Source organism: Carettochelys insculpta, chromosome 4 (assembly GCF_033958435.1).
Source record: "Carettochelys insculpta isolate YL-2023 chromosome 4, ASM3395843v1, whole genome shotgun sequence".
In the NCBI taxonomy this organism is placed as follows: Eukaryota; Metazoa; Chordata; order Testudines; family Carettochelyidae; genus Carettochelys; species Carettochelys insculpta.
This window is the reverse complement of record NC_134140.1, coordinates 137,652,400-137,678,365: the sequence shown is the minus strand read 5'-3', so window position 1 is coordinate 137,678,365 and position 25,966 is coordinate 137,652,400.

The following is a 25,966-nucleotide window of genomic DNA, read 5'->3' as shown; positions in this document are numbered from 1 at the left end:
TCTGGAAATGCTGAACTTGGACCTGTCAACAACTTCCAAACTTTTTTTTCCCCTGATCATTTTTCGAGTTGAGAAAGTAATTTCAACCAGCCATTTTTTGGCTTGATGGCTGCGGATTTTCTGATGAAAAATGTTTCCTGACCACCTCAAATCAGGTCCCTTTCATGAACTGCTCAGTGCAGAAAATTGGAACCCAGGTCTTTCAAGGTGAAATCCTGCTGCTCACCCCATACGGAAGTGAAGGGGAAAACCCTCACTGACTACCCTGGGGTAGGAGTTCTCCCTTGGGTTATATTCCCAATACAGCCCCCTGTTGTAACCAGCAGTAGTTGTGGTGTATTTAAAGCTGTTCAAATGTAAAGTACTGGCTTGTAATGTTGAGAGCTTTTCCGAGTTTTCCTTGCCGACTGCGCTGCTCTCTGTGCTAGTGTGTGATCTATCAGTTTATGGGCAGCCTATGTTGTATGGTTGAGTGAGTTGCTCCCAAACCAGATTCTGTTTCCCACATTGCAGGAAGGACAGAGGAGCGCTGGGGGCCAATGGAAGTGATATAAGGACGTGCTGAAGGCACACGTGAAAAAGTGCAGCATCGGTGTTGACACTTGGGAGAACCTTGGTTAAGACCGTCCCAAGTGGAGAATGGTAGTCTGGGGGGGGGAGAGGGGGAAGGCGCAATTTGACAGGTCCCACCGCAGTGCAGACAGGGACAGGTGGAGAAGAAGAAAAGAGCATTAAAAACTGCCCCACGCCCCTCCAGCAGCTTCTAACATCTGCCTCTCCTGTGATAAGACCTGTGGGTCCAGAATTGGGCTGATCAGCCGTCAACAAGTTCACAGGTAGGAGGGTAATGTGAAGATGCCCTACTCATTATCGAGTGACTGCCGAGGGGCGAACATGGAATGCATCACTTTACAGGCAGCCTCCATCATAAGGCTGAATGAGTTGTACATCTCTGGTCTAGGGGTGTGCTTTGGGAGTGCTTATCCCTATGGGTGTTTGAGGGAGCAGCTAACATGAAACAAATCACCACCACCGTATGGAAGTAAAGGTATTTGGCCTGAATGAAAGTAGTCACTTGTCACTAGCACCGGTTATTCTCTTGTTTATAAAGTTTTCAGCGTCCAATCGGTGGCAGAATCAATGCCTTTGACTTAGATGGCCACCCCCTTTGCCCTAATAGTCGCCTATTGAGACTGTGACCAATTCACAAGCACCTTCATTGGCTGAAGATGCCAGGTGAGTGTTTCTGTTACATAGTCTCAGGCACAATAACCAGGGCTAGGGTGCAGACAGCTTCCGGCCAGGAAAGGGGAGTCTGTCAGGCAACTGATCTACCATGAAAAAACCCTAACAACGAACACTCTGCTGTGAAACCCTCTCAGATTTATCTGACTCCCTCCTAGTGGGCAGGAGTCTGCCAGACACTCATGGTCTGAAGTGACCCCTTTGTTGGTTGAGCTGCACACCTGGGTAGATACAGGAGCATTCTGCCATTTTTAATGTAGCACCTTTCCTGGGCACTGAATTCACAGGAACAGTTCAATGGAAGAAAATCTGAGCTGCCTTGTTCTGAAAAATCTCCTGGGATCAAGGGCTCTGGAGCGATCTCCAGCATGTTGTGTTTTGGATTAGCTGAGCACATGGCAAGAGCACTTCCTTGTGGTGTTTCAGTCACATGTTGATGCTGCTATTCACACATAAAACCAATAAGGACAGAGGGCTTCAATTATAATTAAGGCAACCAAATATACACCTGCCCTTACCCAGAATGCAGCAGCAGGTTGTTTTTGGTTCAGTGTGTGTTTTGGGGGAAATTTCAAGCCAATTCTGATGTCACCAAAATGTTTGTGCTGGTTTCTTTTCATGTCTCTTCCAACAGATTTTCTTGGCCTGTATCATTAATGACTGGTTGGGGAGGGACACGGAGGCTGAGAGAGAAGGAACCGGGGATCAAAAGAAGGAGGGAACTGAATTAGAGATGAAGTATCACCTGGTTGGGTTGGAAGCAGTAAATAGAAGGATGTGAGGCAGACAGGGAGGGGACCTCAAATGATTCAGGCCTGCCAAGTATGAACACATTTCAGGGCCTATCCCCATCATTCATCCAAACTGTTGAGATGACCTATGATGCTAGGCCTGCTCTTATAAACCCGTAATTCATGGACACTCCCTGTCCCCCCTACTCAGAGCATAGGATATAGTCCAAGAGGTGAATGTGTCTGGGTAACAGTGACCATAAAATAATTGAATTTAACATTCCTGTGGCTGGGAAAATGCTACAGCGGCCCAAGACCATAGCATTTTAATTTCAGAAAGGGGGATTCCACAAAAATGAGGAAGGTAGTTAAACAGAAATTAAAAAGTACAGTACCTAAAGTGAAATCCCTGCCAGCTGCATGGAAATTTTTTAAAAAACACCATAATAGAGGCTTATCTTAAATGTATACCCCAATTTAGGAAACATAGTAAGAGAACAAAAAAAGAGCCAACGTGGTTAAACAATAGAGTAAAAGGGGCAGTGAGAGACAAAAAGGCATGCTTTAAAAAATGGAAGTTAAATCCTAGTGAGGAAAGTAGAAAGGAGCATAAACTCTGCCAGGTGAAGTGTAAAAGTATACTTAGGAAGGCTAAAAAAGAATTTGAAGAACAGCTAGCCAAAGACGCAAAAATAATAGCAAAAAAATGTATGTACGTCAGAAGCAGGAAGCCTACTAGACAACCAGTAGGGTCACTGGATGATTGAGCTGCTAGAGGAGCACTCAAGGATGATAAGGCACTTGCAGAGAAACTAAATGATTTCTTTGCATCAGTCTTCACGGCTGAGCGTGAGAGGGAGATTCCCAAACCCGAGCAATTCTTTTCAGATAACAAATCTGATGAACTGTCTCAAATTGAGTTGTCATTAGAAGAGGTTTTGGAACAAATTGATGAACTACATAGTAATAAGTCACCAGGACCAGATGGCATCCACCCAAGAGTTGTGAAGGAACTCAAATGTGAAATTGCAGAACTATGAACTGTAGTTTCTAACCTGTCATTTAAATCAGCTTCTGTTCCAGATGACTGGAGAATAGCTAATGTGATGCCAATCTCTAAAAAGGCTCCAGAGGTGACCCTGGCAACTACAGGCCAGTCAGTCTTACTTCAGTACCGGGCAAACTGGTTGAAACTGTAGGAAAGAACAGAACTGTTAGAAATGTCACATTGATGAACATAACTTGTTGGGGAAGAGTCAAGATGGCTTTTGTAAAGGGAAGTCGTGCCTCACCAATCTATTAGAATTTTCTAAAAGGGTCAACCAGCATGTGGACAAGGGGGAATCCTGTGGATGTAGTGTACTTGGATTTTCAAAAAGCCTGTGACAAGGTCCCTCACCAAAGGCTCTTAAGCAAAGTTAACTGTCATGGGATGAGAGGGAAGGTCCTCTGTTGGATTGGTAATTGGTTAAAAGATCGAAAAAAAAAAAGGGTAGGAATAAATGGTCAGTTTTCAGAATGGTGAGAGGTAGATAGCCGTGTCCCCAGGGGTCTGTACTGGGATTAGTCCTATTCAACCTATTTATAAATTATCTGGAAAAAGGATAAACAGTGAGGTGTCAAAGTTTGCATATGACACAAAACCACTCAAAATAATTAAGTCCCAAGCAGTCTGTGAAGAGCTACAAAAGGATCTTAATAACTTGGGTGATTGGGCAACAAAATGGCAGATGAAATTCAATGTTGATAAACACAAAGTAACGCACATTGGAAAATATAATCCCAGCTATACGTATAAAATGATGGGGTCTGACTTAGCTGTTACCACTCAAGAAGAGATCTTGGAGTCATCGTGGATAGTTCTCTGAAAACATCCACTCAATGTGCAGCGGCGGTCAAAGAAGCTAACAAAATGTTAGGAATCATTAAGAAAGGGGTAGATAATAAGACAGTAAAGGGTGTATTTATATGGCCACAAATCTTCGAACTAGACATGCTAATGGCCATTTCGAAGATTACTAATGAGGTGCTGAATTGAATATTCAGCGCCTCATTTGCATTAGGACGCTTCTGGCCACAGTGCTTCGAAAGCGCCGCTTTCAAAAGCGTGCAGCTCGGCTGGCTACTTGGGGGTCCTTTTTGAAAGGACGCATTCCTTTCGAAATCCCCTTATTCCGATCAGTGAGTGGGATAAGGGGATTTCAAAAGGTGCAGGGTCCTTTCAAAAAGGACCCCTGTGTCGCCGTGCCGACCTACTTGCCTTCAAAAGCAGCACTTTCGAAGTGCCACGGCTGGAAATGTCCTAATGCGAATGAGGCTCTGAATATTCAGTTCAGTGCCTCATTAGTAATCTTCAAAATATGGCTATTTCGAAGATTTGTGCCCTTGTAGACACAGCCAAAATGTCATATTACCTCTCCATAAATCCATGGTACGTCCTCATCTGGAATACTGTGTGCAAATGTGGTCGCCCCATCTCAAAAAAGATATATTGGAATTGGGAAAGGTTCAGAAATGGGCAACAATAACGATTAAGGGTATGGAATGTTTGCCATATGAGGAGAGACTAATCAGACTGGGATTTTTTATCTTGGAAAAAAGATGATTGAGGGGTGATATGATAGAGGGATATAAAATCATGACTGGTGTGGAGAAAGTAAATATTTACTCCTTCTCACAACGCAAAAATTAGGGGTCACCAAATGATATTAATAGGCAGCAGGTTTAAAACAAACAGTAGGGAATATTTTTTCACACAATGCACAGTTAACCTGTTGAACTCCTTGCCGGAGGATGTTGTGAAGGCCAAGACTATAGTAAAGTTTAAAAAAGAACTAGATAAATTCATGGGGGATAGGTCCATCAATGGCTATTAGCCAGGACAGGCATGGAGGATGTTCCTAGCTGCTGTTTGCCAGATGCTGGAAGTGGGTGACAGGAAATTGATCACTTGATGATTACCCATTCTGTTCATTCCCTCTGGGGCACCTGGCGTAGGCCACTGTTGGAAGACAGGATATTGGGCTTGATGGACCTATGGTATGATGCATCGTGGCTGGTCTTATGCTCTGATGTACTCATGCCTATGCAGAGCCTTGTGCTTGCTGACTAAGGTGAAGGCTCATGTAACTCGCCTAATGTTCAGTCTCACCCAGCTCAGTGGGCCTACTTGTGGTCACAGGTAGGTCTGGGCGTAAGCAGCTAGGCCTCTAGTGTGCTACACCGCCCTGGGAAATCCCAGACATGCTCAGAGAATGGTGTTTGGAAGACAGACAGCTAATATACTGCTACTGTAAAGACATCTTCTTGAGCTGCTAAACTGACCAGAAAGCCAGCTATGATAATTTGCCTGTTCAAGAGGAGGATGGTAATGTTATGTAGGAAGGCAACCAGAGTTTTCCAAAAAGCAGGTTGCTGCCTGTTGAGGAGCAGAGGTTCCCACTTTCCTTGTCACTGGGATCCTGCTTTGTGCATAAGTTGTGTGTCAAGAGCTGCGTCTACACGTGCACGCTACTTCGAAGTAGCGGCACCAACTTCGAAATAGCGCCCGTCGCGTCTACACGCGTCGGGCGCTATTTTGAAGTTAACTTCGACGTTAGGCGGCGAGACGTCGAAGTCGCTAACCTCATGAGGAGATAGGAATAGCGCCCTACTTCGACGTTCAACGTCGAAGTAAGGACCGTGTAGACGATCCGCGTCCCGCAACGTCGAAATTGTGGGGTCCTCCATGGCGGCCATCAGCTGGGGGGTTGAGAGATGCTCTCTCTCCAGCCCCTGCGGGGCTCTATGGTCACCATGGGCAGCAGCCCTTAGCCCAGGGCTTCTGGCTGCTTCTGCGGCAGCTGGGGATCTATGCTGCAGGCACAGGGTCTGCAACCAGTTGTCAGCTCTGTGGATCTTGTGTTGTTTAGTGCAACTGTGTCTGGGAGGGGCCCTTTAAGGGAGCGGCTTGCTGTTGAGTCCGCCCTGTGACCCTGTCTGCAGCTGTGCCTGGCATCCCTATTTCGATGTGTGCTACTTTGACGTGTAGACGTTCCCTCGCTGCGCCTATTTCGATGTTGGGCTGAGCAACGTCGAAGTTGAACATCGACGTTGCCGGCCCTGGAGGACGTGTAGACGTTATTCATCGAAATAGACTATTTCGATGTCGCAACATCGAAATAAGCTATTTCGATGTTGGCTGCACATGTAGACGTAGCCAAGAAGTGCTTGTATAGCCATGTGTTTCTTCCACCCTGTATGTCCTTCCTGCCTTACCATCTCTCCTTCTGGTGGGGGCCCAGAAGCAGCAGGGGTGAACAAAACCCCATGAGGAGTTGTGGGGCGAAGGTTCTCCCAAGTTCTAACTGGCTCCTGTCTAGGGCCAAGGGGACCCCTTACCCGCACTCTGCCCTGCTCTGTGCACAATGGAATGAATGTCTGAGAACAGAGTTACACTGCTCCCCATTTTTGCAGCCTTTCAAATGACATTACTTTAGCCATAAAACCAAACATTCAGTGCCCCACCATTTACCACCCTCTAGGAAAGCTGGAGCTAAAATGTTGTGTATTTGGCATGCTACCAGAAATAGCACAAACCAAGCCATGTAGACATTCCATGCACACTGACAGAAGGCATAAGGCCTGCATTGGCAGTAATTAGAATTCACATTGGGGAAGAAACTACATATTAATACACTGTGTTCTTTTCTTGGGTGACTCATTTATTTACAGTGACATGTCTGTGGACTTAACTGCAATTCTTCAGAGAGATTTGAAATGTTGGTGTTGCATGCTTTTCCCTGCATTAATCATGGGAGTAAATCAAACAAACACCCTCTGAGGGCTTTTTGTATTCATCTAGTGTCCAGAGCCTGGAACATTCCTCTTGCAGCGCAATCAATATTATCAGCCCAAAAGGGGGAAATAAACAAGGGTAAAATGTGCACAAAGGGAAGGAACATGTCGTATTGTAAAGAGAATGCCAGGCGTCTCTAACTGCTACAGGCACTGGCAGACAAACAGTGGAGTCTGTGTGTCACCACGCTTTGTTTTTAATTATTATATGCTTGAAACCAGCTGAATGCTTAGAAAAGAGCACCGCAGCCAGATGGAAACGTGAGTGGTGGTGGATGGGATCAGGGAGCGAAGGCCATGGCTGTGATTGGCGGTAGCTGGGATCAGGGAGCGAAGGCCCTGGCTGTGATTGGCGGTAGCTGGGATCAGGGAGCGAAGGCCGTGGCTGTGATTGGCGGTGGATGGGATCAGGGAGCGAAGGCCGTGGCTGTGATTGGCTGTAGATGACATAAGGGAGCGAAGGCCGTGGGTGTGATTGGCGGTAGCTGGGATCAGGGAGCGAAGGCCGTGGCTGTGATTGGCGGTAGCTGGGATCAGGGAGCGAAGGCCGTGGCTGTGATTGGCGGTAGATGGGATCAGGGAGAGAAGGCCCTGGCTGTGATTGGAGGTAGATGGGATCAGGGAGCGAAGGCCGTGGCTGTGATTGGCGGTAGATGGGATCAGGAAGCGAAGGCCGTGGCTGTGATTGGAGGTAGATGGGATCAGGGAGCAAAGGCCGTGCCTGTGATTGGCGGTAGCTGGGATCAGGGAGCGAAGGCCGTGGCTGTGATTGGCGGTAGCTGGGATCAGGGAGCGAAGGCCGTGGCTGTGATTGGAGGTAGATGGGATCAGGGAGCGAAGGCCGGTGCTGTGATTGGCGGTAGATGGGATCAGGGAGTGAAGGCCGTGGCTGTGATTGGCTGTAGATGACATAAGGGAGCGAAGGCCGTGGCTGTGATTGGCGGTAGATGGGATCAGGAAGCGAAGGCCGTGGCTGTGATTGGAGGTAGATGGGATCAGGGAGCAAAGGCCGTGCCTGTGATTGGCGGTAGCTGGGATCAGGGAGCGAAGGCCGTGGCTGTGATTGGAGGTAGCTGGGATCAGGGAGCGAAGGCCGGGGCTGTGATTGGCGGTAGATGGGATCAGGGAGTGAAGGCCGTGGCTGTGATTGGCTGTAGATGACATAAAGGAGCGAAGGCCGTGGCTGTGATTGGTAGTAGATGGGATCAGGAAGCGAAGGCCGTGGCTGTGATTGGAGGTAGATGGGATCAGGGAGCAAAGGCCGTGCCTGTGATTGGCGGTAGCTGGGATCAGGGAGTGAAGGCCGTGCCTGTGATTGGAGGTAGCTGGGATCAGGGAGCGAAGGCCGTGGCTGTGATTGGAGGTAGATGGGATCAGGGAGCGAAGGCCGGGGCTGTGATTGGCGGTAGATGGGATCAGGGAGTGAAGGCCGTGGCTGTGATTGGCTGTAGATGACATAAGGGAGCGAAGGCCGTGGCTGTGATTGGCGGTAGATGGGATCAGGAAGCGAAGGCCGTGGCTGTGATTGGAGGTAGATGGGATCAGGGAGCAAAGGCCGTGCCTGTGATTGGCGGTAGCTGGGATCAGGGAGCGAAGGCCGTGGCTGTGATTGGAGGTAGATGGGATCAGGGATCGAAGGCCGTGGCTGTGATTGGAGGTAGATGGGATCAGGGAGCGAAGGCCGTGGCTGTGATTGGAGGTAGATGTGATCAGGGAGCGAAGGCCATGGCTGAGATTGGCTGTAGATGACATAAGGGAGCGAAGGCTGTGGCTGTGATTGGCAGTAGATTGGATCAGGGAGCGAAGGCCGTGTCTGTGATTGGAGGTGGATGGGATCAGGGAGCGAAGGCCGTGGCTGTGATTGGAGGTACATGGGATCAGGGAGCGAAGGTCATGGCTGTGATTGGCGGTGGATGGGATCAGGGAGCGAAGGCCATGGCTGTGATTGGCGGTGGATGGGATCAGGGAGCGAAGGCCATGGCTGTGATTGGCGGTAGATGGGATCAGGGAGCGAAGGCCGTGGCTGTGATTGGAGGTAGCTGGGATCAGGGAGCGAAGGCCGTGGCTGTGATTGGAGGTAACTGGGATCAGGGAGCGAAGGCCGTGGCTGTTATTGGCGGTAGATGGGATCAGGGAGCAAAGGCCGTGGCTATGATTGGAGGTAGATGGGATCAGGGAGTGAAGGCCGTGGCTGTGATTGGAGGTAGATGGGATCAGGGATCGAACGCCATGGCTGTGATTGGAGGTAGATGGGATCAGGGAGCGAAGGCTGTGGCTGTAATTGGAGGTGGATGGGATCAGGGAGCGAAGGCCGTGGCTGTGATTGGTGGTAGATGGGATCAGGGAGCGAAGGCCATGTCTGTGTTTGGCGGTAGCTGGGATCAGGGAGCGAAGGCCGTGGCTGTGATTGGCGGTAGCTGGGATCAGGGAGCGAAGGCCGTGGCTGTGATTGGCAGTAGATGGGATCAGGGAGCAAAGGCCGTGGCTGTGATTGGAGGTAGATGGGATCAGGGAGCGAAGGCCGTGGCTGTGATTCGAGGTGGATGGGATCAGGGAGCGAAGGCCGTGGCTGTGATTGGAGGTAGATGGGATCAGGGAGCGAAGGCCGTGGCTGTGATTGGCGGTTCCTGGGATCAGGAAGCGAAGGCCATGGCTGTGATTGGCGGTAGCTGGGATCAGGGAGCGAAGGCCGTGGCTGTGATTGGCGGTCGGTGGGATCAGGGAGCGAAGGCCGTGGGTGTGATTGGCGGTAGATGGGATCAGGGAGCGAAGGCCGTGGCTGTGATTGGCGGCAGATGGGATCAGGGAGCGAAGGCCGTGGCTGTGATTGGCGGTAGATGGGATCAGGGAGCGAAGGCCCTGGCTGTGATTGGAGGTAGCTGGGATCAGGGAGCGAAGGTCGTGGCTGTGATTGGAGGTAGATGGGATCAGGGAGCGAAGGCCGTGGCTGTGATTGGAGGTAGCTAGGATCAGGGATCGAATGTCGTGGCTGTGGTTGGAGGTAGATGGGATCAGGGAGCGAAGGCCTTGGCTGTGATTGGAGGTAGCTGGGATCAGGGAGCGAAGGCCGTGGCTGTGATTGGCGGTAGATGGGATCAGGGAGCAAAGGCCGTGGCTATGATTGGAGGTAGATGGGATCAGGGAGTGAAGGCCGTGGCTGTGATTGGAGGTGGATGGGATCAGGGATCGAACGCCGTGGCTGTGATTGGCGGCAGATGGGATCAGGGAGCGAAGGCCGTGGCTGTGATTGGCGGTAGATGGGATCAGGGATCGAAGGTCGTGGCTGTGGTTGGAGGTAGATGGGATCAGGGAGCGAAGGCCTTGGCTGTGATTTGAGGTAGCTGGGATCAGGGAGCGAAGGCCGTGGCTGTGATTGGAGGTAGATGGGATCAGGGAGCGAAGGCCGTGGCTGTGATTGGAGGTAGATGGGATCAGGGAGCGAAGACCGTGGCTGTGATTGGAGGTAGCTGGGATCAGGGGGCGAAGGCCGTGGCTGTGATTGGCTGTAGCTGGGATCAGGGAGCGAAGGCCGTGGCTGTGATTGGCAGTAGATGGGATCAGGGAGCGAAGGCCGTGGCTGTGATTGGAGGTAGCTGGGATCAGGGAGCGAAGGCCGTGGCTGTGATTGGAGGTAGATAGGATCAGGGAGCAAAGGCCGTGGCTGTGATTGGAGGTAGATGGGATCAGGGAGCGAAGGCCTTGGCTGTGATTGGAGGTAGCTGGGATCAGGGAGCGAAGGCCGTGGCTGTGATTGGCGGTAGCTGGGATCAGGGAGCGAAGGCCGTGGCTGTGATTGGAGGTAGCTGGGATCAGGGAGCGAAGGCCGTGGCTGTGATTGGCGGTAGCTGGGATCAGGGAGCGAAGCCCGTGGCTGTGATTGGAGGTAGATGGGATCAGGGAGCGAAGGCCGTGGCTATGATTGGAGGTAGATGGGATCAGGGAGTGAAGGTCATGGCTGTGATTGGCGGTGGATGGGATCAGGGAGCGAAGGCCGTGGCTGTGATTGGCGGCAGATGGGATCAGGGAGCGAAGGCCGTGGCTGTGATTGGAGGTAGCTGGGATCAGGGAGCGAAGGCCGTGGCTGTGATTGGAGGTAGCTGGGATCAGGGAGCGAAGGCCGTGGCTGTGATTGGAGGTAGATGGGATCAGGGAGCGAAGGCCGTGGCTGTGATTGGAGGTAGATGGGATCAGGGAGCGAAGGCCGTGGCTGTGATTGGAGGTAGATGGGATCAGGGAGCGAAGGCCGTGGCTGTGATTGGAGGTAGCTGGGATCAGGGAGCGAAGGCCATGGCTGTGATTGGCGGTAGATGGTATCAGGGAGCGAAGGCCGTGGCTGTGATTGGCGGTGGATGGGATCAGGGAGCGAAGGCCGTGGCTGTGATTGGAGGTAGGTGGGATCAGGGAGCGAAGGCCGTGGCTGTGATTGGCGGTGGATGGGATCAGGGAGCGAAGGCCATGGCTGTGATTGGCGGTAGATGGGATCAGGGAGCGAAGGCCGTGGCTGTGATTGGAGGTAGATGGGATCAGGGAGCGAAGGCCGTGGCTGTGACTGGAGGTAGATGGGATCAGGGAGCGAAGGCCGTGGCTGTGATTGGAGGTAGATGGGATCAGGGAGCGAAGGCCGTGGCTGTGATTGGCGGCAGATGGGATCAGGGAGCGAAGGCCATGGCTGTGATTGGCGGTAGATGGGATCAGGGAGCGAAGGCCGTGGCTGTGATTGGAGGTAGATGGGATCAGGGAGCGAAGGCCGTGGCTGTGATTGGAGGTAGCTGGGATCAGGGAGCGAAGGCCGTGGCTGTGATTGGAGGTAGATGGGATCAGGGAGCGAAGGCCGGGGCTGTGATTGGCGGTAGATGGGATCAGGGAGTGAAGGCCGTGGCTGTGATTGGCTGTAGATGCCATAAGGGAGCGAAGGCCGTGGCTGTGATTGGCGGTAGATGGGATCAGGAAGCGAAGGCCGTGGCTGTGATTGGAGGTAGATGGGATCAGGGAGCAAAGGCCGTGCCTGTGATTGGCGGTAGCTGGGATCAGGGAGCGAAGGCCGTGGCTGTGATTGGAGGTAGATGGGATCAGGGATCGAAGGCCGTGGCTGTGATTGGAGGTAGATGGGATCAGGGAGCGAAGGCCGTGGCTGTGATTGGAGGTAGATGTGATCAGGGAGCGAAGGCCATGGCTGAGATTGGCTGTAGATGACATAAGGGAGCGAAGGCTGTGGCTGTGATTGGCAGTAGATTGGATCAGGGAGCGAAGGCCGTGTCTGTGATTGGAGGTGGATGGGATCAGGGAGCGAAGGCCGTGGCTGTGATTGGAGGTACATGGGATCAGGGAGCGAAGGTCATGGCTGTGATTGGCGGTGGATGGGATCAGGGAGCGAAGGCCATGGCTGTGATTGGCGGTGGATGGGATCAGGGAGCGAAGGCCATGGCTGTGATTGGCGGTAGATGGGATCAGGGAGCGAAGGCCGTGGCTGTGATTGGAGGTAGCTGGGATCAGGGAGCGAAGGCCGTGGCTGTGATTGGAGGTAACTGGGATCAGGGAGCGAAGGCCGTGGCTGTTATTGGCGGTAGATGGGATCAGGGAGCAAAGGCCGTGGCTATGATTGGAGGTAGATGGGATCAGGGAGTGAAGGCCGTGGCTGTGATTGGAGGTAGATGGGATCAGGGATCGAACGCCATGGCTGTGATTGGAGGTAGATGGGATCAGGGAGCGAAGGCTGTGGCTGTAATTGGAGGTGGATGGGATCAGGGAGCGAAGGCCGTGGCTGTGATTGGTGGTAGATGGGATCAGGGAGCGAAGGCCATGGCTGTGTTTGGCGGTAGCTGGGATCAGGGAGCGAAGGCCGTGGCTGTGATTGGCGGTAGCTGGGATCAGGGAGCGAAGGCCGTGGCTGTGATTGGCAGTAGATGGGATCAGGGAGCAAAGGCCGTGGCTGTGATTGGAGGTAGATGGGATCAGGGAGCGAAGGCCGTGGCTGTGATTCGAGGTGGATGGGATCAGGGAGCGAAGGCCGTGGCTGTGATTGGAGGTAGATGGGATCAGGGAGCGAAGGCCGTGGCTGTGATTGGCGGTTCCTGGGATCAGGAAGCGAAGGCCATGGCTGTGATTGGCGGTAGCTGGGATCAGGGAGCGAAGGCCGTGGCTGTGATTGGCGGTCGGTGGGATCAGGGAGCGAAGGCCGTGGGTGTGATTGGCGGTAGATGGGATCAGGGAGCGAAGGCCGTGGCTGTGATTGGCGGCAGATGGGATCAGGGAGCGAAGGCCGTGGCTGTGATTGGCGGTAGATGGGATCAGGGAGCGAAGGCCCTGGCTGTGATTGGAGGTAGCTGGGATCAGGGAGCGAAGGTCGTGGCTGTGATTGGAGGTAGATGGGATCAGGGAGCGAAGGCCGTGGCTGTGATTGGAGGTAGCTAGGATCAGGGATCGAATGTCGTGGCTGTGGTTGGAGGTAGATGGGATCAGGGAGCGAAGGCCTTGGCTGTGATTGGAGGTAGCTGGGATCAGGGAGCGAAGGCCGTGGCTGTGATTGGCGGTAGATGGGATCAGGGAGCAAAGGCTGTGGCTATGATTGGAGGTAGATGGGATCAGGGAGTGAAGGCCGTGGCTGTGATTGGAGGTGGATGGGATCAGGGATCGAACGCCGTGGCTGTGATTGGCGGCAGATGGGATCAGGGAGCGAAGGCCGTGGCTGTGATTGGCGGTAGATGGGATCAGGGATCGAAGGTCGTGGCTGTGGTTGGAGGTAGATGGGATCAGGGAGCGAAGGCCTTGGCTGTGATTTGAGGTAGCTGGGATCAGGGAGCGAAGGCCGTGGCTGTGATTGGAGGTAGATGGGATCAGGGAGCGAAGGCCGTGGCTGTGATTGGAGGTAGATGGGATCAGGGAGCGAAGACCGTGGCTGTGATTGGAGGTAGCTGGGATCAGGGGGCGAAGGCCGTGGCTGTGATTGGCTGTAGCTGGGATCAGGGAGCGAAGGCCGTGGCTGTGATTGGCAGTAGATGGGATCAGGGAGCGAAGGCCGTGGCTGTGATTGGAGGTAGCTGGGATCAGGGAGCGAAGGCCGTGGCTGTGATTGGAGGTAGATAGGATCAGGGAGCAAAGGCCGTGGCTGTGATTGGAGGTAGATGGGATCAGGGAGCGAAGGCCTTGGCTGTGATTGGAGGTAGCTGGGATCAGGGAGCGAAGGCCGTGGCTGTGATTGGCGGTAGCTGGGATCAGGGAGCGAAGGCCGTGGCTGTGATTGGAGGTAGCTGGGATCAGGGAGCGAAGGCCGTGGCTGTGATTGGCGGTAGCTGGGATCAGGGAGCGAAGCCCGTGGCTGTGATTGGAGGTAGATGGGATCAGGGAGCGAAGGCCGTGGCTATGATTGGAGGTAGATGGGATCAGGGAGTGAAGGTCATGGCTGTGATTGGCGGTGGATGGGATCAGGGAGCGAAGGCCGTGGCTGTGATTGGCGGCAGATGGGATCAGGGAGCGAAGGCCGTGGCTGTGATTGGAGGTAGCTGGGATCAGGGAGCGAAGGCCGTGGCTGTGATTGGAGGTAGCTGGGATCAGGGAGCGAAGGCCGTGGCTGTGATTGGAGGTAGATGGGATCAGGGAGCGAAGGCCGTGGCTGTGATTGGAGGTAGATGGGATCAGGGAGCGAAGGCCGTGGCTGTGATTGGAGGTAGATGGGATCAGGGAGCGAAGGCCGTGGCTGTGATTGGAGGTAGCTGGGATCAGGGAGCGAAGGCCATGGCTGTGATTGGCGGTAGATGGTATCAGGGAGCGAAGGCCGTGGCTGTGATTGGCGGTGGATGGGATCAGGGAGCGAAGGCCGTGGCTGTGATTGGAGGTAGGTGGGATCAGGGAGCGAAGGCCGTGGCTGTGATTGGCGGTGGATGGGATCAGGGAGCGAAGGCCATGGCTGTGATTGGCGGTAGATGGGATCAGGGAGCGAAGGCCGTGGCTGTGATTGGAGGTAGATGGGATCAGGGAGCGAAGGCCGTGGCTGTGACTGGAGGTAGATGGGATCAGGGAGCGAAGGCCGTGGCTGTGATTGGAGGTAGATGGGATCAGGGAGCGAAGGCCGTGGCTGTGATTGGCGGCAGATGGGATCAGGGAGCGAAGGCCATGGCTGTGATTGGCGGTAGATGGGATCAGGGAGCGAAGGCCGTGGCTGTGATTGGAGGTAGATGGGATCAGGGAGCGAAGGCCGTGGCTGTGATTGGAGGTAGCTGGGATCAGGGAGCGAAGGCCGTGGCTGTGATTGGCGGTAGATGGGATCAGGGAGCGAAGGCCGTGGCTGTGACTGGAGGTAGATGGGATCAGGGAGCGAAGGCCGTGGCTGTGATTGGAGGTAGATGGGATCAGGGAGCGAAGGCCGTGGCTGTGACTGGAGGTAGATGGGATCAGGGAGCGAAGGCCGTGGCTGTGATTGGAGGTAGATGGGATCAGGGAGCGAAGGCCGTGGCTGTGATTGGCGGCAGATGGGATCAGGGAGCGAAGGCCATGGCTGTGATTGGCGGTAGATGGGATCAGGGAGCGAAGGCCGTGGCTGTGATTGGAGGTAGGTGGGATCAGGGAGCGAAGGCCGTGGCTGTGATTGGAGGTAGCTGGGATCAGGGAGCGAAGGCCGTGGCTGTGATTGGCGGTAGATGGGATCAGGGAGCAAAGGCCGTGGCTGTGATTGGAGGTAGGTGGGATCAGGGAGCGAAGGCCGTGGCTGTGATTGGAGGTAGATGGGATCAGGGAGCGAAGGCCGTGGCTGTGATTGGAGGTAGCTGGGATCAGGGAGCGAAGGCCGTGGCTGTGACATTCGTGGAAGCGGTGGGAAGCCGACATGGCATCCTGTAGGAAAAGCCCCATCTTGGGTGTGTATATGGAACTCTTGTGGGGGTTGTTTTACTGGGCACATCCTCTGCCTCATCTACAGGAGCTGCGTGGTCTATGAGAGGCACCAGCTGCAGCACTTTAGCTCAAGTTGTAGGCCCCCAGGGCTTGGCCAAGCTGGCTGCCATCACTCATGGTCGCTGTCACAGACATTCTTGTCCTCGCAGGCTCTGCAGAACTTGGAAGGTGCAGCCATGAGCACAGGGTGGTGCAGGGGCCTTTGGGAAGGATTGTTCTTCATGGAGTTCCCTAATTCCCCGAATTGCAGGCCCACCACAGCATCCTATTGGGGCTTGAAGCTTACAGTTCCCTGCACACCTGTCCAGCTTCTCTCTCAGCATGGAGGGGTATGTGCCTGCCTGTGCCCCCTTTGCAATGGCAGGTGAGCTCGGGAAGCTCCGTGCCTCAGTTTCCCCTTCTGAGCAATGGGGTAATGTCCCTGTCCTGCCACCCAGGAGAGTAGTGAGGGTCAGGGAGTACAGTTACAGGGGGCCAGGTAGGTACCACAGATCAATGGATCCTGGAGGCTGCACCAAGGGGTTCTCGATTATGCACCTCACCTGTTATGTGTTTGGGACAGGTCTGTCCGGCTCTCTGATGAGGTATCTGTATGTAAGGACAGCCCTCACCCAACAGCTGAGGGGTAGCCATTGCCCCCGCCCCCAAAGAACTATGAAGGAGTCCAGGGCCTCGGGGTCACCTCCTGGTCACCACCGTGAACCAGGTGTGAGGCCAGTGAAGTTGGGGGATGAGAGCAGAACCATTTTTATATTACACCTCAGACAAGGGTCCCTCGGTGTGAGTGCTCTGCATGCTCATAGATCCCTGTCCCAAAGAGTTAGTCGTCCAAATCAACTGGACAATGGAAATATTACAATCCCCAAAGTATGGGATGCCTAAGGAACAACAGAGCAGGAAGATTAAATGATTTTCCTAGTGTCAGAAAGTGAGTCAGTGGCAGAGACTCAGTCCAGGTATCCCTTGGTGCCTTAGACCATCTTCCCCCTCTGTTTGAAGGCAGCATTCTTCCAGATTCACTGTGGCATGTTTCGTATAAAAGCAGCTTGCATGCACAGAGGGGCTGTGAGCTGAGTGGATTCAGGAGATGTGATGTGAAAATCTCTTGCCCTGTAGGTTACTGCTTACGGCAGGAAATCATTTTAATGAAGCTAGCCCTGTTCCAAGCAGTTTGGGTCTCAGAATGTAAAGGAGTATAAACAGCCACCCAGGGCTTGGCTGGCAGCTAACACCATCAGTGGAACAAGGCAAGAAGCCAGTGAAAGCTACTTGCAGCAAAAGTGGAAGGAACAGGCCCTACTGCACCGCATGCTGTAAGCTTTCCTCCCAGGGTTTTGTCTGCTTTGCAGTTGATGACCTCAGCCCCTGTGAACCAGCCATCTTCCCCTTTCACCTGGCTAGCTAACGATGGGGCAGGGTCTGCGGGCAGCACAGTACACAGGTCTAGGATAGTATCGGAGGGGTAGCCATGTTAGTCTGGAGCTGTAACACCAACGAAGGGTCCTGTGGCACCTTATAGACTAACAGAAAAGTTTTGAGCATGAGCTTTCTTGAGCACAGACTCACTTCATCAGATGCTGGTCTTGGAAATCTGGATCTAGGATAATCTAGGATAAGGTCTAGGATGATCTGACTAAAATGACCTTTCCAGATGGTAACAAAGCTGAAGCCAGAATGAATCAATTCCTGTACCTTATAAAATCAGTGCATTAGTGTTGGTATCTCTCCCCTGCTGCCCAGCCAGGCTGCAAACCAGTCTTTTCAGAAAGGAGAATGCTGGGGAGGGGCCATTGTGTGTATTGGAGCCCTGAGCACGCAGCTTTGCTTTGTATGAGAACTCCTGCATGCAGCCATGGCAGCGCTGTGTGCCTAGCACAGGGGGTATGTGGGTAGCATCGTGTTGCTGGGTGAATTGCAACTGGTCCCTTTTCAGCCCCAGCGCTAGAGGATGAGAACGCTGCTTAAGGGAAATGGAGGGCATTTAGCAGCAGGTTTGAGACTACTGGCTTTAAAGAGGTAAAGCCATAATGAATTGCTGAGCCACTGCCCCCTGAAGTCAGTGGGAGGCTTTACACTGGCCCCAATGAGCTTTGCATCACCCCCCAAGGCCCTGATTCAGGGAAGCATTTAAGCATGTGCCTCACTTTATGGACAGGTTTAAATTGCTTCAGTGGGGCTTAACTTCAGGCATGTGCTTAAGAGCTTTCCAGAGTCAGAGAAAAGGGTCAGAAACTTTAAGTGTGATCGTGCCTCCCTCATTTACTTTACTTGTGGTCACTCCCTTGAATTGACTCCAACGTATACGCTGGCAGGATTATTTTTCTGCATTATTTGCCTACAAAGTGGTCGCCACAACTGAGAGATACCACCTCAGTCACACATTTCTCAAGTATTTTTTCATGTCATGGCTGCACACCACCAGTTACCTAATGGGTGCCATTATGAAGTAAGGAAATAGGCAATTCATCTCAGAATAGGAACCTCCCTCAAACCTGGGGCCTCCATCTGTCCCCTGACTCCACCCAATGGGATCAAGTTTACTTTTATTGCCCAGGATTTTTCCTCTGCACTGCTGGAGTCTGGCTACGATTGGCGGAAGCCAGCCTGGCTTTACAAAGTGACAAGAGCAGGAAAGATCAGATTGCTCCCTGTTGTGGGGGGCAATGCAAACAGAGCCTGAACGCCAACTCTTTGGAGGCGATCTAGTTGAATGAAGGAAAAAGCCTGTTTGTGAATGATTATTGGATGAATAATGATTGTGTGCCAGAAACATTATTCATGTTTGTATCTTTTCTACCGCACTCTCAGTGACAGGGCTTTCCTGGACATCTCATCAGTGGTCAAATGATGTTCCTGTTTTTATTCTAGGCCAAAAAAAAAGACAAATCCTGACTCTTTATGGCTACGTCTACACGTGCAGCCAACATCGAAATAGCTTATTTCGATGTTGCGACATCGAAATAGTCTATTTCGATGAATAACGTCTACACGTCCTCCAGGGCCGGCAACGTCGATGTTCAACTTCGACGTTGCTCAGCCCAACATCGAAATAGGCGCAGCGAGGGAACGTCTACACGTCAAAGTAGCACACATCGAAATAGGGATGCCAGGCACAGCTGCAGACAGGGTCACAGGGCGGACTCAACAGCCAGCCGCTCCCTTAAAGGGCCCCTCCAGACACAGTTGCACTAAACAACACAAGATACACAGAGCTGACAACTGGTTGCAGACCCTGTGCCTGCAGCATAGATCCCCAGCTGCCGCAGGAGCAGCCAGAAGCCCTGGGCTAAGGGCTGCTGCCCACGGTGACCATAGAGCCCTGCAGGGGCTGGAGAGAGAACATCTCTCAACCCCCCAGCTGATGGCCGCCATGGAGGACCCAGCAATTTCGACGTTGCGGGACGCGGATCGTCTACACGGTACCTACTTCGACGTTGAACGTCGAAGTAGGGCGCTATTCCTATCTCCTCATGAGGTTAGTGACTTCGACGTCTCGCCGCCTAACGTCGAAGTTAACTTTGAAATAGCGCCTGACGCGTGTAGACGCGACGGGCGCTATTTCGAAGTTGGTGCCGCTACTTTGAAGTAGCGTGCACGTGTAGACGCAGCTTATGAGTGGGGCACTGACGCTGTGACCCTCCCGCAGCAGCAAGCAGGGCTGCCGGATTGCACCTCCACTAATTTGTTAGGTGCCAGAAATGCCCCTGTGCTAGGTATAGTGGCCAAACCGGGCAGTTTATGTGCCAACGGATGGACAGATACAAATCAGACAGCAGGAGAGGCCACATATATAAACCAGTAAGGGAACACTTCAGCCTCAGTAATGCATTTAAAAGTGGTCATTCTGCTACCAAAAAAATCAAACCCAGGCTGCAAAGCGAAGAGCAGAGCTGGAGTTCCTTTGCAAATTTTGCATATTTCTATTCAGACTGAATAAGGATTTAGAATGGCTCTTTCACCACAAAGGCAATTTCCATTCTCCCTATTCACAGCTCCACACCAGCTGCTGGGAGTGAAATGCGCCCACCCTGACTGAAATGGCCTCATGAATGCTGATCCTACACGTGATAAGTATCTCCCTTCTTTCCATCTACTAGTGTGTCTACATCCCTGCCTCTGTATTTCCATGCCTATGCAGCTGATAAAGTGGGTTTTTCCCCACAAAAGCTGACACCCAAATAAATGTTAGTCTCTAAGGTGTCACAGGACTCCTTTTTTTTTAGGTTTCAAATAGACAGACAAGAGCTCTGTGGCTGAACCCCGAATCTCAGCTTCTTTTCCCACCCAAACCCTCTGCGGTTGCAATAAAAGTTCGTGAAGACGTCCCAAAGGCAGGTTTAACTAACCAGATTCACAGGGACCTCTGTGACAGCCCTTTTCTGGCGTACATCTCTGAAGTGCTTTGGAGGGGGTTGTTTAATGAATGAATAGAGGGCAAGGGCATTACTCAAGGGAATGTTTAATTTCCTGGTAAGTGGTTGGACTTAGCGGTACTAGTGGAGTCTCACAGGCTGGAGGGGCATCTATGCATGAATGTTCGCAGGGTCAAGGCTACTGGCTTTAAAGAGAAAAAGCCATAATGATTTGCTGGGCCAGAGCCCCTGAAGTCAGTGGGAGCTTTGCTACTGGCCTCTATGAGCTTTGCAACAGCCTCCAGGGCCCTGATTCAGGGAAGCACACGCTTCACCTTAGGGCAGTCTGTGTGCGCGCTCCCTGTCACTCACACGAATGGAAATCAAGGGGCATTAGACAGCAAGATGCTTTTGAAAACATCCCTGTGATCCAGTCTGCGCCTGTGGGCACCTCGTTGCCTTTGAAAATCTGCCCCTAAATCTTGGTTCTTAATTATAGACTCTGGCACAAGAGGAGAATCCCCTGTTGTTCCTCACCCGATCATAACTCTTGGCCAACGTGGTCTCTTCTGGGCTGGGACTACCTGCATGAGAGAGCAGGCCTGGCAGGACATGCTGCCCCCACCCATGGGCAAGATGGACAGTGGGGGAAGGAATCAGATGTGGGAGCTGGACGTTTCCTGTGCCAGCAGGAAAAGTCAATTAAGATAAATGTAGAGGGGCGAGAGGACAGGATTTATATGCACAGCTCACTATAAAGTAGAGTGTGTGACCACCCCTAGCAGTTTACACTGGTGTCCTCCCTCCCCCAACAGGGGCCCACATTTGAGTTAGTTAGGAGCATCTTTGCTGCAAGACCACAATTTGGGTATAATTATTTAAAAGCTGAAGCTGAGCCCATCCAAAGCTGAACGCAGAATGATAGACAGGTGTGTCACCTTCGCAGTCAATGCCTGATTCTAACTGGCTTAATTTATTGGGACACGAATGGCGAAGAAAACAACGTACTGGGCTGCACAATCACATTTGCTCTGATCCTACTGACAGAGACCAAAAACTACAAGATCTTTACCAAATATTCATAAACCTGAATTACCCACCAGGAGAAATAAAAAAACAAATCGACAGGGCCAGACGCATACCCAGAGACCAGCTACTCCAAGATCAGCCCAGAAAAGCCAAGAACAGAACACCACTGGTCATCACCTACAGCCCCCAACTCAGACCACTGCAACGAATTATTAAAGACCTACAGCCTATCCTCAATCAGGAGACCACACTCCAGAAGGCTCTAGGTGACATGCCTGTTCTCTCTTACAGAAAACCTCCCAACCTTATGAGGATTCTCACCAACAGCCACACTCTATACCACAGGAACACCAGTGGGAACACCACTGGGACTTTTCCTTGCAATAAAGCCCGCTGCCAGCTTTGTCCACATATCTATTCTGGCGATACCATCACTGGACCTAACCAGGTTATTCACAGAATCACGGGCACATTCTCATGTTTCTCAACTAACATCATATATGCCATCAAGTGGCAACAATGCCCAGATGCTTTGTATGTTGGACAGACTTCAAGCTCTCTTAGATAAAGAGTTAATGGGCAGAAAACAGACATAAAAACACTCCTGATCCACAACCGGTCAGCCAACATCTTAATGGAGTGGGCCATTCTGTTAATGACTTAAAAGTCTGTGTCTTACTGAAGAGGAATTTTCACAACACTCGTGAAAGAGAGGCTGCTGAACTCTCTTTTATATTCAAATTTGACACATTAACATGTGATTTGAACCAGATGGGAATTTTCTGGGTCATTATAGGGGCTCATTTGCATACTTGGCTTAATCTAATTCTTGACTCCCGCCCTTCTGCCCCTCTGCTCTCTGATTTGCTCACCTTGATCATCTTTTTTCTGATTTGTCCACCTTGATTGCCTTAAATATGGAGTCTGTTCTGGTATGGCTATAGTCTGAAAAAGTGGGTCTGTCCCACGAAAGGTCGCCTAATAAATTATTTTGTTAGTCTTTAAAGTGCTACTTGACCGCTTTTTTGCTTTGATAGTATATAGTGTAGCACAGCTTTCTCTCTGTTACTATTGTAAGTGTGTATTTCAGATGAGTAATTGTATTTGGTATTAGAATAATCTGGCTGTGATCTTCTTGAGTAACACTATAATTAGAACAGCTGGTCTGTCTCCCTCCAGCTTATATCATAGAATCATAGAATGCTAGGACTGGAAGGGACCTTGAGAGGCCATCTAGTCCAGCCCCCTGCCCCAATGGCAGGACCAAGTACTGTCTAAACCATCCCTGATAGATATCTATCTAACCTGTTCTTAAATATCTCCAGTGATGGAGATTCCACAACCTCCCTTGGCAATTTATTCCACTGTTTGACCACCCAGGGAAGAACTAGTAGAAGAAATAGAAGTGGGAGGGAACCTGGGCTTCAGTGACCATGAGATCATAGATTTCATGATCCGGACAAAAGTAAGAAAGGTGAGCAGTAACATACAGACACTTGATTTCAGAAGAGCAGACTTTGACTCCCTGAGAGAATGGACGAGCAGGATCCCTGGGGAAATGAAGGTGAAGGGGAAAAGAGTTGAAGAGAACTGGCAGCATTTTAAATAAGTCTTACTGAAGGCACAGGAGCACGCAATCCCGCTGCATTGTAAGAAATGCAAACATGGTAGGCAACCAGCTTGGCTTAACAGGGAAATCCTTAGACTTCTTAAATTCAAAAAGGATGCATACAAGAAATGGAAACGAGGACAGTTGACTAAGGAGGAGTGTAAACATACGGCTGGAGAATGCTGGGCAGTAATCAGGAAAGCGAAAGCACAATTGGAACTGCAGCTGGCAAGAGATGTGAAGAGTAACAAGAAGGGTTTCTACAAGCATGTGAACAATAAACAGGTTATCAGAGAAGGTGTGGGGCCGTTACTGGATGAGGGAGGTAACCTAGTGACAGATGATGCAGGAAAAGCTGAAGTACTCAATGCTTTTTTTTCCTCAGTCTTCATGGACAAAGTCAACTTCCACATGACAGTCCTAGACGATGCAGTATGGGAAGGTGGAGGGCAGCCATCTGCGGGGAAGGAACAAGTTCTGAACTAGCTAGAAAAATTAGATGTGCACAAGTCCATGGGTCTGGATTTAATGCACTCCAGGGTACTGAGGGAATTGGCAGAGGTCATTGCTGAACCTTTGGCCATTATCCTTGAAGACTCTTGGAGCTCAGGGGAGATACTGGATGACTGAAGAAGGCAAACATATGTGTTGTCCCATATGGATGCTGTGTCCCTGAGTCCCAGATGCAGTGCTGGCCAGTGGGGAGGGTACCTGGCGGGGGTTCATTTTCCCCCAGGTTTCTGGATGGATTCGACAGGGTGAACCAGACCCTGAAGTCCCCTGCTGGAGGCTTGCAGCCTTGCCACATCCTTTCCCAGTAACCATAGTGGAGTCCTCCAAGGGAGGCTAGAGTGTCGACCAGAGGGAGCAGCCAATCAGGGGCCAGAAAGGTGCTATATAAAGAGCTGAAGGATCAGTGTTAGCTCAGTGTGGCAGGAGTCCTTCTAGAGTGAGGACTGGGGTAGTGGGTTGTCTGAGGATGTGGCAGCATCATGGAGAGCTTGGTGTGGAGGGCTGGTGAGCGACCAAGGGCTGTCAGTAGATGCTAGTAGATGTTGGTGGAGCTGACTGGGCAGGCCCATGGGGAAGTGGCCCATGGAATCAGCAGCAGTAAAAGGAACTCGGATGTAGCTGCTATCTATATGGTCCCTGGACTGGGGCCTGGAGTCAAGTGCAGGACTAACTCCCTGCACTGTGGGAGGACATTGGTTGGATGTTGGCATCCCGGTGGTGGGGAGGAACTGGAGGCTGGAGACCCAGCCAGAGGGCTGGAACTAGAAGGGCTTGGAGCAGCCCAAACACTGTCTCCAGGAGGGGAAGTGCTGGTGACACCTCTCAAGCACAGTGGGGAATAGACTGTGGTGAGCTGGTGACCAGAGGTAAGGCCCTGAGCTAGGGCCCAGGACCTGACTCCAAGAGGTGAAGACCTGGAGGCACCACTCCGAGCAGGGAAACAAGCTGGGAGACTGTGGAGAGGGCGCTGAGAGGGGCCCTGGGAAATGTGCACCCCGAGGGGATTGTGACTGTGGACCTGCATGACCTGCCCAGCGGGCTGGGTAGCCCAAAAGGCAGCGAGACTGAGGCAATGCAGGTGCACACATCTCAGTGGCTGGGGCGCTCATGAGAGGAGAGCCCCACCCCACCACAGCGGAGTTCAAGCCCAGGTGCTCGTTAGGTTTAAGAGGAACTGCTAGATATTGAGCTGCCTCCTTTTTCCTTCTGATAACACCTGGCAGAGGGTGTCCTTGCGGCCAGCAGTCTGATCTGCTGCTAATCTGCCTCCATCCCCAATGACTGAGTGTATCGCTGAGAGCCAGAATGGGCCGCCCTGTGCTCCGTGTTCTGCTCTCTGCTCCGCTGGGTGACCCTGTGAAGCTCAGGGAGTGCGTATAATGGCAGTGAATGCTGCCCTGTCACCTCTCCCCACAGGAGCAGACTGTCATGTCCAATAAGCCTACAGGGCTATTAAGGAGCACTTTGCACCTGTAGCTCTCCCAGCACTTCACATGGGGAAGGCCAGTCTTGTACGTGGGGAAACTGAGGCAAAGAGCCTTGCCACGGGGGTCCAAGGTCACACCACAAACCAGTGGCAGAGTGATGGACCAGTTGCAGGTCTCTTGAGACCAGGATATTCCTGCTGACTCTTACCCTGCAGAGCCTTGCTCAGATGAGGTAGATCAGGGGCTCTTACTAGCCGTGTCTATACGTGCACGCTACTTCGAAGTAGCGGCACTAACTTCGAAATAGCGCCCGTCACGGCTACACGCGCCGGGCGCTATTTCGAAGTTAACTTCGACGTTAGGCGGCGAGACGTCGAAGTCGCTATCCTCATCAAGAGACGGGGATAGCGCCCTACTTCGACGTTGAACGTCGAAGTAGGGACCGTGTAGTCGTTGCACGTCCCACAACTTCGAAATAGTGGGGTCTGCCATGGCGGCCATCAGCTGAGGGGTTGAGAGACGCTCTCTCTCCAGCCCCTGCGGGGCTCTATGGTCACCGTGGGCAGCAGCCCTTAGCCCAGGGCTTCTGGCTGCTGCTGCGGCAGCTGGGGATCCATGCTGCAGGCACAGGGTCTGCAACCAGTTGTCGGCTCTGTGTATTTTGTGTTGTTTAGTGCAACTGTGTCTGGGAGGGGCCCTTTAAGGGAGCGGCTTGCTGTTGAGTCCACCCTGTGACCTTGTCTGCAGCTGTGCCTGGCACCCTTATTTCGATGTGTGCTACTTTGGCGTGTAGACGTTCCCTCGCAGCACCTATTTCGATGTGGTGCCACGCAACGTCGAAGTTGAACATCGACGTTGCCAGCCCTGGAGGACGTGTAGACGTTATTCATCGAAATAGCCTATTTCGATGTTGCTACATCAAAATAAGCTATTTCGATGTAGGCTTCACGTGTAGACGTAGCCACTGTGCCCAAGGCTTACTCAGACTGCCTGCTTGGGCCCTAGCATTCCCGCCCAGGTCCCTCGGAAGCACATAGTGCAGCAGCAATAAAAGAAAGCGTGTTGCAGGTGTGCTTTCACCCTTCCCCTTACAGTAGATGCTATGCATGGCGGTAGTCAGATTACATTAGTGCCTAATGCCCTGGCCCCCATCAGACCCCATTGTACGAGGCACTCAGCTAGCCAGACACAGTCCCTGCCCCCATGAGCCTTACAATCTGTAGTGACTGGCCCAAGGTCAGATAGGAGGTGAGTGGCAGAGCCAGGCAGAGATTGCCTGACTACCAATCTCACGTTCCATCTGTTAGGCCATGCTGCCTTCCTGCCAGTTACACTTAC